Genomic DNA, 10,215 nt, shown 5'->3' on the forward strand with positions numbered 1-10,215 from the left:
CCATATGTTTCTTCATTTGATTCTTTACTGCAGATGTTATTAATTCAGGGATTTCTTTTTTCATTTCCAATCTGAGTTCCTCTATGCCTTTCTGCAGCTGTTTCTTTATTTCAGAGCCATTGATTCATTGATTTCAGCTGTGTGATTCCCACTTTTTTCTGTGTTAGTGTCCCCTGCACTTGTTATGGGTGGGCTTGTGTTCTGAGATTGCATTTTGCTCCTTCTCATTGACATTTTGAGTAGCACTCTCTTCTGACCTTTGTTGTAGATCTTTGTTGCAGTTATAACCTTAGCACGTACTGAAGTTCAGGTTCAGATCTACAAAGTTTGGATTTATCCAGCTGTGCCTGGCTTGGGTCCAGCTGCTGTGCTCAGCTCCTTCCTGCTGCTGCCCTTGGGGGTGAACCTGTTGTGCCCCTCTGGCAAGATGTTCTGCTCCTGGGCTAGCTGGGTGGTTCTGTCTCCTACACTCTCTTCAGGGATTGCAGCTGAAGGGTTTCACCCCAGGCCTGTATGCCAGGCCTGAGCTGAGTCTAGAGGGTACAAGGTGGAGTAAGGGGGAGAGGCAGCTCTTCCACACACTCATTGGGCCTGGGCTAGGACTGGATCTGGGGGTTCCCGGAACGCAGCAGAAATTCCTACTCCACGGGCAGGGTGGAGGGGTACTGCGGAGTTGGGGGGGCGTCCCAAGTGGGTGGAAGAGGGTCTCACCCATGCTGCACCTGGGCTGGGACTGGTAGTTCCTGCCGGTGCAGGATAGCAGGACTGTGGGTCGATTTTTAAAGTCTATCACTAAAACATTAAAAGCATAATAACTACCAGTTTCAAAAATGGATTTCTATTTTCCAACTAGTACAATGAAAGATTTCTGCAGTTTACGTGCTGACCAAAATCAAGTGTAAGTTTATATTTTAATAATTTCACTTTCACTGAAAGTTTAATCAAAGGTAAGCTCACGGCCCAGCCAGCTAACGTGTGCATGGAGGCACACAGAGGCAAACATGCTCTTTACCTGCTTCTGGCAGACAGATCAGCCAGCTGCCCGCACACGCTCCCTTACCAGAGCCACACACTCTGAGTCTTCACCAGCAATGCCAGTCAGCCAACCAAACCTTAAGCCAGAAAGCTGTACGGTTCCAAATCACCGCCCTAAGTTAACTAAGGAAGATACATAGGACTTTATGCCAAGGACTGATGAAAGTTTGAAAAGTTTTATTAATATAGCTAATATTCTCTTCATATCAGCAATTGTCTCATTACTGCAAAAACTTAAGAGAAAGCTTCCAATCACAAACTGAAGCATTAGGGCCGGCCAAATAGCTCAGCAGATTAAAGCGCCTACAAACAGGCGCAGGGGCCAGGGGTTCGATCCTCAGGCCTGGCGCGCAGGCTTCGCCCCCGAGGTGCGCCACCACGTGAGACTGGGCGTGGTGGCGCGTTCCTGTAATCCCAGCTCTTGGGAGGCTGTAAACAGGCAGATCACTATGAGTCGGATCTAGCAGTGAGACCCTGAACACGCTGTAGACCCTTCCCTAAAATACGAAAAAAACCCCACACTGAAGCCTTTGTTAAAATCCTACTCATTTTTTCTAAACTTGGAAATCCATATTAGTCACACTATTATTGGTTAATCGATTTATTAAATAACCTAGATTGAACCAACAGACAAAGCGTGTGAGTGGCCTCCCTCCCGTTTCTGCTGAGCCTTCCTTTTGCTTACTTTCCACCGAAGCAGGAGTGTGCGCACCTGGGAGCACCGCTCCCCAATGCGCTTCCTGCTGGTGCACCATGAGGGCATAATTTAGCTTCTTTCTTTCTTATCTGCCAGGTGTGCTGCAATCGCTTTTGTGCCAGGACTGTTTTCTCCGGAAATGTTATCTGCTTGATCAGACGCTACTATTTTCGCTGAGAGATAGCTGCTACCTTTCTGAAGAATCTCTGTGGCTTCATACCCAAGAATCCCGGATGGAGACAAAGTTTCCAACTGAACACCGCCTTGCTGTCTAACATCAGAACTAACAGAGTCAAGTTCATCTCTTTTTCTCAAAAACTGATCAACCCCAAGGTCACTTGACATTAGCAGCAAATCTTTAACATTCTTTGAAGAAATCTTAGCTTTCCTGGAGTTGTGTTCTTCAGTCTGATCACATGAAGTTGTATTTTCTGAACCTTGACCCATTTTCAATTCCACGTCCTACCAATATGCTGTAATTTTTGTTCCTTTTCCCCTTTGTCTGCACCAATGTTTGAATCACAACTGAAGATGTTCTTTGGAGTAGTTTCCTGGTCTGCTAGACAAGCATCATTTTCTTTATCCAGAACTGTCATGCTTTCTTCCCTTTGTGCTGGTGACGAGCCTTCAGGTAAATCTGCCTCACACCCACTTCATTCTTCTGTTGAGCCTTCATTTTGCTTACTTTCGACATTTGATTCTCTTTTTTTTTTTTTTTTTTTGGTTTCTCCTTCAGCTGTTAGGTCTTGCAATTTCCTTAGATACAGGTTCTTATTCCCGCAAGCAGGCGCAGGGGCCAGGGGTTCGATCCCCAGACCCCCGCTTTAAAAAAAAAAAAACTCAGAAAGATTTGTAAGTTGGGATACAAACAGAAACTTTCTCTGCTGCAGGGTGGCAAATGTGAGTTTCGTGTTGACTTTAGTGTGCAGCCATGTTAGCTAAGCCAGAGACATCAGTCAGGAAATCACAACTAAGGCACACTAGAGCACTGCCCTTGAGTTCTTCTGAATGCCTCGTAAGTGTACAAAACCCTTTAGTTGGACGGTTACTGTGAAAGCTCATCAGATGATTTACATAGGCTTTGCTACTGAACCTACAGTGGCTGCATGCAGGAAAATGGTTTACAAAATCTTTTATTTTGGAACAACACTCAGTGCAGTTGTGAACACCCCGATGATACCTTAAGTCCCTCAATGCTGTGTTACCTTTACTCTTTTTATTGCTATTAGCCAATATACTTTGCTTCTTTTTCACATTAGAGGTTTTGCTTTGTACTTAGATTTATTTCCATTAGGCTTACTTCCACTAGTTTTGTTTGCACTGGATTTGGGTGCATTGGGTTTACTGGAGTTTAATCTTGTGGGACTTTATGCAGTTCAGTTTTGTCTATGGAGGTAAGAGTTGAAGGCTAGGAATACTCACACTAATAGAAGGCATAGGTGAAGATCCTAATTGAAAAGGTGTAACTGAGGCTCAAGTGGTACCTTTTGCTCCAAGAGGCAATTCTTCTACTTGTTTAGGTTTTACAAATGTTGCATGATGCTGGGTCTTGTGATCTAATTTTTCCTTGCTGTTATGGTTTGTGTCTAGTTGTCCCCCCAAAGCCTCATGCAGTCATGGGGTGAGGACTTCTAGAGTTTGTGTTAACTCATGATCCACTGGGATTATGTGTGATCCAAGGCTGGGATTATGGATTTTAGTACACCTGGGATTACCCATAGGTGGGTAAGTACTGGGAAGTACCCATAGGTGTGAGTACTTCCCCTACCCTGGGGCAGGTAATTTGCATTACAATGTAAGGTGGGAAGAGAAGCTAGCTGCTTGAGCTGCTGCTGCCCCTCCCTTGCGCTCTTGCTCTTTGCCACCACCATGAAAGGTTGCCCTCTGCTATGTGCTGCTCTGCGTTGGACCTAGCTGAGTATGGACTGAAACCTCCAGTAACTGTGAGCTAAATAAGCCTTTCCTTCCTTCATTTTGAGTGTCCGGTATTTGTCCCAGCAACAAGAGAAGAGTAACCAAGACACTTGCATATCAAAAATTGCAACCTGCATTTTGTCCAGCGATGTATTCTTTTTTTCTGATGCTTCATATAACAATGCATATAGGGTGTTGCAATTTAAATAAATTTGAGGCAAAATGGACACAGCAAACTCTTAGTATTTTCATGGGATCTTCTAAAATGAGCTTCAACATCAGAAAATGATGATGATCTATAATTACAGACCTAGCAAATATATGGCATTTCACCAGGCTTATGATTGTTCTTTATATGTTGTAAAAACAAAACAAAAAAAAATGTTCTGTTTCAACTGATGATTCACAGATTTTACAAATGGCATAAAATTCAAGGGGCATGTGAGTACCCTTCATGTGGTACTGCAGCTGAGAAGGGGTGGGGAACTGGTGGCAACAGTGTAGTGGTGTGGTCTAGCAGGTGGTGTGGTCTTCCCAGCTCTCTCTGTTCTGCTTTTTGAGTTCTAGATGGAGTTTTGTGTGGTTCATGAACCAAATATTATTTTTCAGAATTTTCAAGCAACTGAAGTATTAAAGGTTGTGAGTCCTCTCTTCTTCCTGGACATCTCCTTCATGTTTCCATAATAAAAGTCATTAACTAATACGATTAATTTTCTTTTCTCTGAATCAACAGACTTATTGAAATACTGTTTTAGGTCTGAGGAAATAGCTGGGCTGTCTAAGTACCTGCCTAGCAAGAGCAAGGACCCAGGTTTGATCGCCAGTGCCACATGCTGAGCTGGCCACGGGAAACAGGTGTGGTGGTATGTGGATGTAATCCCAGGGCTAGGAGGCTGAAACAGGAGGATCACTATGAGTCCAAGCTGCATAGCAAGACCCTATACCAAATAAATAAATGCATAATAAATAAAAGGGTTTTTTTTTTTTTTAAAAAAGGAAATATTGTTTTAGCCAGTCCCAAAAAATTATTTATCATGTCTGGACAGCAACACTTTTGATGGTATCACTCAGGAAGGTATATGGGAAGAAGGTTTGACTGAGGGGAACACAGCTGAGGAATTTGTGCAAGAAACACTTTCATTGGGCTTAGGGTTTTTTTGATGAACACTATTTGCCTCAGGAGCAGAAGATCATTTTGATGAAAAATGAACTTTCACTGATACCTGTTTTGATCCCTTTGGTAATGTGATCATCCGTAGCCTGGGTCAACTCACGCAGTAACTGTGAAGAATTAGTAGAGAAGGCTTTGTGATGGATGCTCTACACACCCAGGTTTAGAAAAGGCTGAATGACAAAAGAGCTATTTGAGGAACTAGCTTCAGGATGAAAATGTCCTGGTGAGGCAGACACTGGATTTGATGATGAGTCTGTGTAGTGCTGACTGCAGGCTTGAACACAGCCCCAGACTTCGACTGAGTGTGCCTTTCTTTAGTCTCTTTGAATACAAGGCAGGGTTAACTCTTCAATACACCTGAAGTTGCTGGCTTTGAACTTGATATCCCCCCACCAAAGACTGGCTCAGTATCACATCACCACGATCATCACCCACACCCGTCTCCTAGGCACATGCAACTGCGACAAGGCAGTGACTTAGGACTCAGGTTTCCTTCTGAGAGTGCAGCCTGACAGCAGCCCCAAGGAGCAGGAGGAAGAGGAGGGACACACGGCTGGGCTGAGGCAGGAAGGCTCCAGTCAAGTTCATGAGGGTTACAAGATGCCATTACTAGGAAAAACATTCGAGATATAAGAGTTCAAGAGAGAAAACAGTAGAAAGTTCATTTTTTAATTAATTTTATTGAGAAAGAAATAGCAATGAGACAGTCTCAAAACAGGTTAGTAGGACAGTTACAATAATTAATACATTCCATATTGTTGTCTTTACAGTAGGTATTCATAGTATAAGATGAAGACATGATATCTTGTCTAAACACTATTAGTACAAATCTTTTTTCTCATTGAACTAAGAGAAAGTAGCTGTGTAACTATCCTATTATATCTTCCTTTTTTTTTCTTTTTTCCCCCATAAATTTATTGAGAAACAAATAGCAATGAGACAAACTGGTAGGACAGTTTCAATAATTAAACCAAACTGGTAGGACAGTTTCAATAATTAACACATTGCATACATTCTTCAAGAAAGTTCATTTAAAGAAGAAGTAACAGCAGAAAGGGAGGGAGGGAGGGAGGGAGAGAGAGAGAGAGAGAGAGAGAGAGAGAGATTTCCACACAAATAAGAATTGAGGGAATTCTTCATGACCAGATCTGTCTGAACAAAAAATACTAACAGGAATTATTTAAGCTGAAATAAAAGGACACTGAAGATTCATACAAATGTATATGAAAGAATGTAACTCACTGGTAAAAAAAGTATACAGTCAAATTAAGAATATGCTAATACTGTACTTATCATGTATAAATCATATATCCTTAGTATGATTGTTAGACAAAAACATTAAAAATAATATCTATAATGATTTGTCAATGAGTATATAATATAAAATATATAAGCTGTCAACAAACAATTTTTTAAATGTGTTTAGTACAGGGTCTACTGGGTCTCACTACACAGATTGGACTCATGGTGATCCTCCTGTTTTCAGCCTCCCAAGCGCTGGGATTATAGGTATATACCACCACACCCAGTCTCAGTCACCATCTCAGTGCACCAGGGGGGCGGGGCTGGAAGGGCTGGCTCCTGCGGCTGCCTAAGCAGGCCCTTTAATCTGCTGAGCTATCTGGCTGGCTCTCCCAAAACATTCAAATGCAGAAAGCATAGAATGAAAATATAGAGAGGGCTAGGGATATAGCTGAGTGGCACACGCACCTGCCTGGCAAATGAAAAGTCCTGAGTTCAATTCCTGGCACCAAAAAAGAAAAAAAGAATAAAAACATAGTATATACAATAAAAGTTTTCATCAGCTTAAAAGAGACTTTATAGCTATCAGTATTTTTATATGCCTTAGGGTACCCTCAAAGCAAAAATCTGTAATAGATAAAAATGAGATTAAAAAGGAGACAAAGGGTACCACTGGAAAAAAATCACTTAATCATTAAACAAGATAGTTGAAAGGACCAGAAGTCTACAAAAGAACAAAATAATTAAGAAAATGGCAGTAATAAGTCTTTACCTATCAAAATTATTTTGAATGGGAATGGATTAAATTCTCCAATAAGATATAGAGCAGCTAAATGGATGGCAAAATAAGTTCCTGTCTTTCTGCACACAAGACACTCAATCCACCTTTGAAGATACACATAGAAAGAGTGTGAATAGGGGCAGGGGAGGTGGCTCAGTAGGATAAGTGCTTCCCTGGCAAGCTCAAGGGCCTGAGTTCAATCCCCAGTTCCACCCAAAAAAAAAAAAAAAAACAACTACCTTATTAAAAAAAAAAAAAGAAAGAGTGTGAATGGATAGAAAAAGATTCTCCGTGCAATACTTTCATACCCAATGAGAGCAGAGTATGCTTCATTAGATAAAACAGAAAATTTTAAATACTATTTAAAAAGACAAAGAAGTTCATTGTGTACTGCAAAAGGGGTTAATTTTTCTTTTTCTTTTTTTTTTTTCTTTTTGTATTTTAGGGAAGGGTCTATAGGGTGTTCAGGGTCTCACTACTAAATTGGACTTGTAGTGATTCTCCTGTTTACAACCTCCCAAGAGCTGGGATTACAGGCATGCGCCACCACACCTAGTCTCAATCGCAGTCTCAGTGTGCCCTGGGCGTGGGGCTGGCTTGGCAGGCCTCGGGACCGAACCCCCAACCCTTGCACCTGCTTTCAGGTGCTTTAATCTGCTGAGCTATTTGGCCAGCCCAATTTTTCAATTTAGATTTAATTATAAATATACATGTGTCCAATTCCCTGAACTCTAAAACTGTATACATCAAATATCAACAGAAATGAAAAGAGATATAGATATAGATATGATTTTTTTTTTCCAGAATTGGGGATTGAACTCAGGACCTTGCGCTTCCCAGGCAAGTGCTTATTCTACTGAGCTATCTTCCAGCCCCAAGATATAGATTATGACATAGTAATATTAAGGGACTTCAAAACACCCACCACTGGACAGATCATCCAGGCAAAAAAAAAAAAAAAAAAAAAAAAAAAAAAAAAAAAAAAAAATATTGTATTTAAGCTACACTTTACACCAAATGGGCCTAAAAGACATGTACAGATACTTATTTCACCCATTTACAAGCAGAACTCACATTCTTCTGAAGTGTACTTGGAAGAACATTCTCTGTGATAAATCATTGTTATATTTCAAAATAAGTCTTGACAAATTCAAGAAGATTGAAAACTATCAGTTGTGGTGGTGCATGCCTGACATCCCAGTGCTCAGGAGGCTGACAACAGGAAGATCCCTAAGAGTCCGATGAGACCCTATAGGCCCTCTACTAAATATATTTAAAAAAGAAAAAAAAAGAAAGAAAGAAAACTACCAACTGAATGATATAGAACCAGAAATAAATAGTAAGATAATATCAGAAAATTTTCACACAGGTGTAATACAAACAATGCATTCTGGAACAATAAATGGGACAAAAAGAAATTTGAAGAAACACTTTAAAGCTATTCTGAGACAAATGAAAATGAACCTACAACTAAAACTTATGAGATATACTAAAAGCGGTTTCTGGGCGGGCCATTTACAGCAATAAATGCTCGCTGACATCAGAAAAGAGCCCGCAGCCTAAAGTCACACTCCCCAGGAGGTGAGGACAGAGGACAAACTAAGTCCAAAGTTAGCAGAAGAAAGAGAACAGTGAAGGTCAGAGCAGGAACGAATGACCTGGAGCCTTGGAAGCGACAGACAACAAAAAAGATAACAAAACTAAAAGTTGGGTTTGGGAAACTAAAATCAACAAATGTGTGACTGAACTAAGAAGTAATAAAATCAGAAACAAAAGAAGAGACTTCACAATTGATGCAACAGGAATACAAAAGGCTGTAAGAGACTCGTGGGAGGAACTCAGGAGCCAACAGCCAGAGACAGCTACACTTCTTTTTTGGCGGAACCAGGGATTGAACTCAGGCCTTTGCGCTTGCCAAGCAAGCTCTTAGTCTACTGAGCTATATCTCCCTGGCCTCGACAGCTACACTTCTGTGCCCGTAGCAGCAGCATCCACAACAGCACACACGGAAACAGCCTGAGTATCTGTTGGTGGGTGAGTAGGTAAGAAAAATGTGGTGTATGTGAACAGTGGTCACCAGTCCCGCTCCAAGACACAAAAAGGAACTCCTGACATTGGCAGCAACACAGACGAACCTGGAGGGCAGCACAGTGAGTGAAATAAGCCAGACACAGAAAGATAAATGCTGTGGATGTCATTAATGTGTGAAATCTAAATGAGCTCGGAGAAGCGGAGAATAGAATGATGCTTGCCAAGGACTGCGGGGCGGAGCTGGTGGCCAAAGGGTACATAATTGCAGTTTGGCAAGAGGGAAAAAAGCAGGTCATTGTACAACATGGGGGCGCTAGATCACAGTGTTCTTACAAACTGCCAGGAGACTAGATTATTATACATTCTTGCCACATACAAAAAGAAGTCTTTGAGATGATGCCTAAGTTAGTTACCTCTTTTTGGCCACTCCATAATGTATACACATATTTCAAAACATCATGTTGTATGTAACAAAAGCATATAGTTCTATTTGTCTCTTAATTTTAAAAAATCTTTTATTTATTTATTTGGTACGGGGTCTCACTATGCAGCGCGGACTCTGAGTGATCTTCCTGTCTCAGCCTCCCCAACGCTGGGATTACAGTCGTGCGCCACTACACCTGGTTTCAGTGGTCAGTACAGTGTGACTGGAGTCCCAAGAGCAGCACAGCATGGGGTACCTCCCAGGATCAAACCCAGGTCCTTGCACTTGCCAAGCAGGTGCTTAGTCTGCTGAGCCATCTCCCCACCCCTTGTCTCTTAATTTATAGATGAGAGCACAAGAGAAGTGCTGGGAAGGAAGAACCCTAGGCTTGGAGGAAGCAGTCCCGGGACCTCTTTCAGCTTCTGTAAAAGAGATAACATCCCCCCACCCCATTCCCATTCCTTCCCTTCTTCATTCAAGCCCTATCTTGTCAAGGTGACTAGGAAGTGAGCTAGTCTGTCCAGGGGAGTGTGTTCATACTTCCTGTGATGGTCAGTCTTGACTGTCAGCTTGCTGGCCTGGAAAACACATAAGAAAATGTTTCCAGAGGTCACTGGCATGCAGGACAGGATGCTGTAGGAGGGGGTCTGCCCTGAATGTGGGCAGCACCATTAGACTGGGAGCCAAGTGGAGCAAAACAGGAGGAGGCAGAGCACTGGCCCAGCTCCCCAGCTCGCCCCCTGGCTGCCATGCAGGGAGCAGCTTCCCACCCCCACTCCACACTTTCCACCATGATGTTTCTGAATTGCCATGGGCTTAAAAGTGATGGGTCCAGCTGGCCAGGGACCACAGCCTTGAAACCATCAGTGAAATCAACCTTTTGTTCTCCTCCTCCTCCTCCTCCTCCTCCTCCTCCT

General features: G+C 42.3%; 1 pseudogene; it reads right to left on the minus strand.

Moving 5' to 3' along the window:
* Positions 1-2,650: 2,650 nt before the first annotated feature.
* LOC101588266 overlaps positions 2,651-10,215 on the minus strand; it is a 12,056-nt pseudogene continuing 4,491 nt past the window's right edge.

The sequence above is a fragment of the Octodon degus genome, unplaced genomic scaffold (assembly GCF_000260255.1).
Source record: "Octodon degus isolate 3935 unplaced genomic scaffold, OctDeg1.0 scaffold00112, whole genome shotgun sequence".
Lineage (NCBI taxonomy): Eukaryota > Metazoa > Chordata > Mammalia > Rodentia > Octodontidae > Octodon > Octodon degus.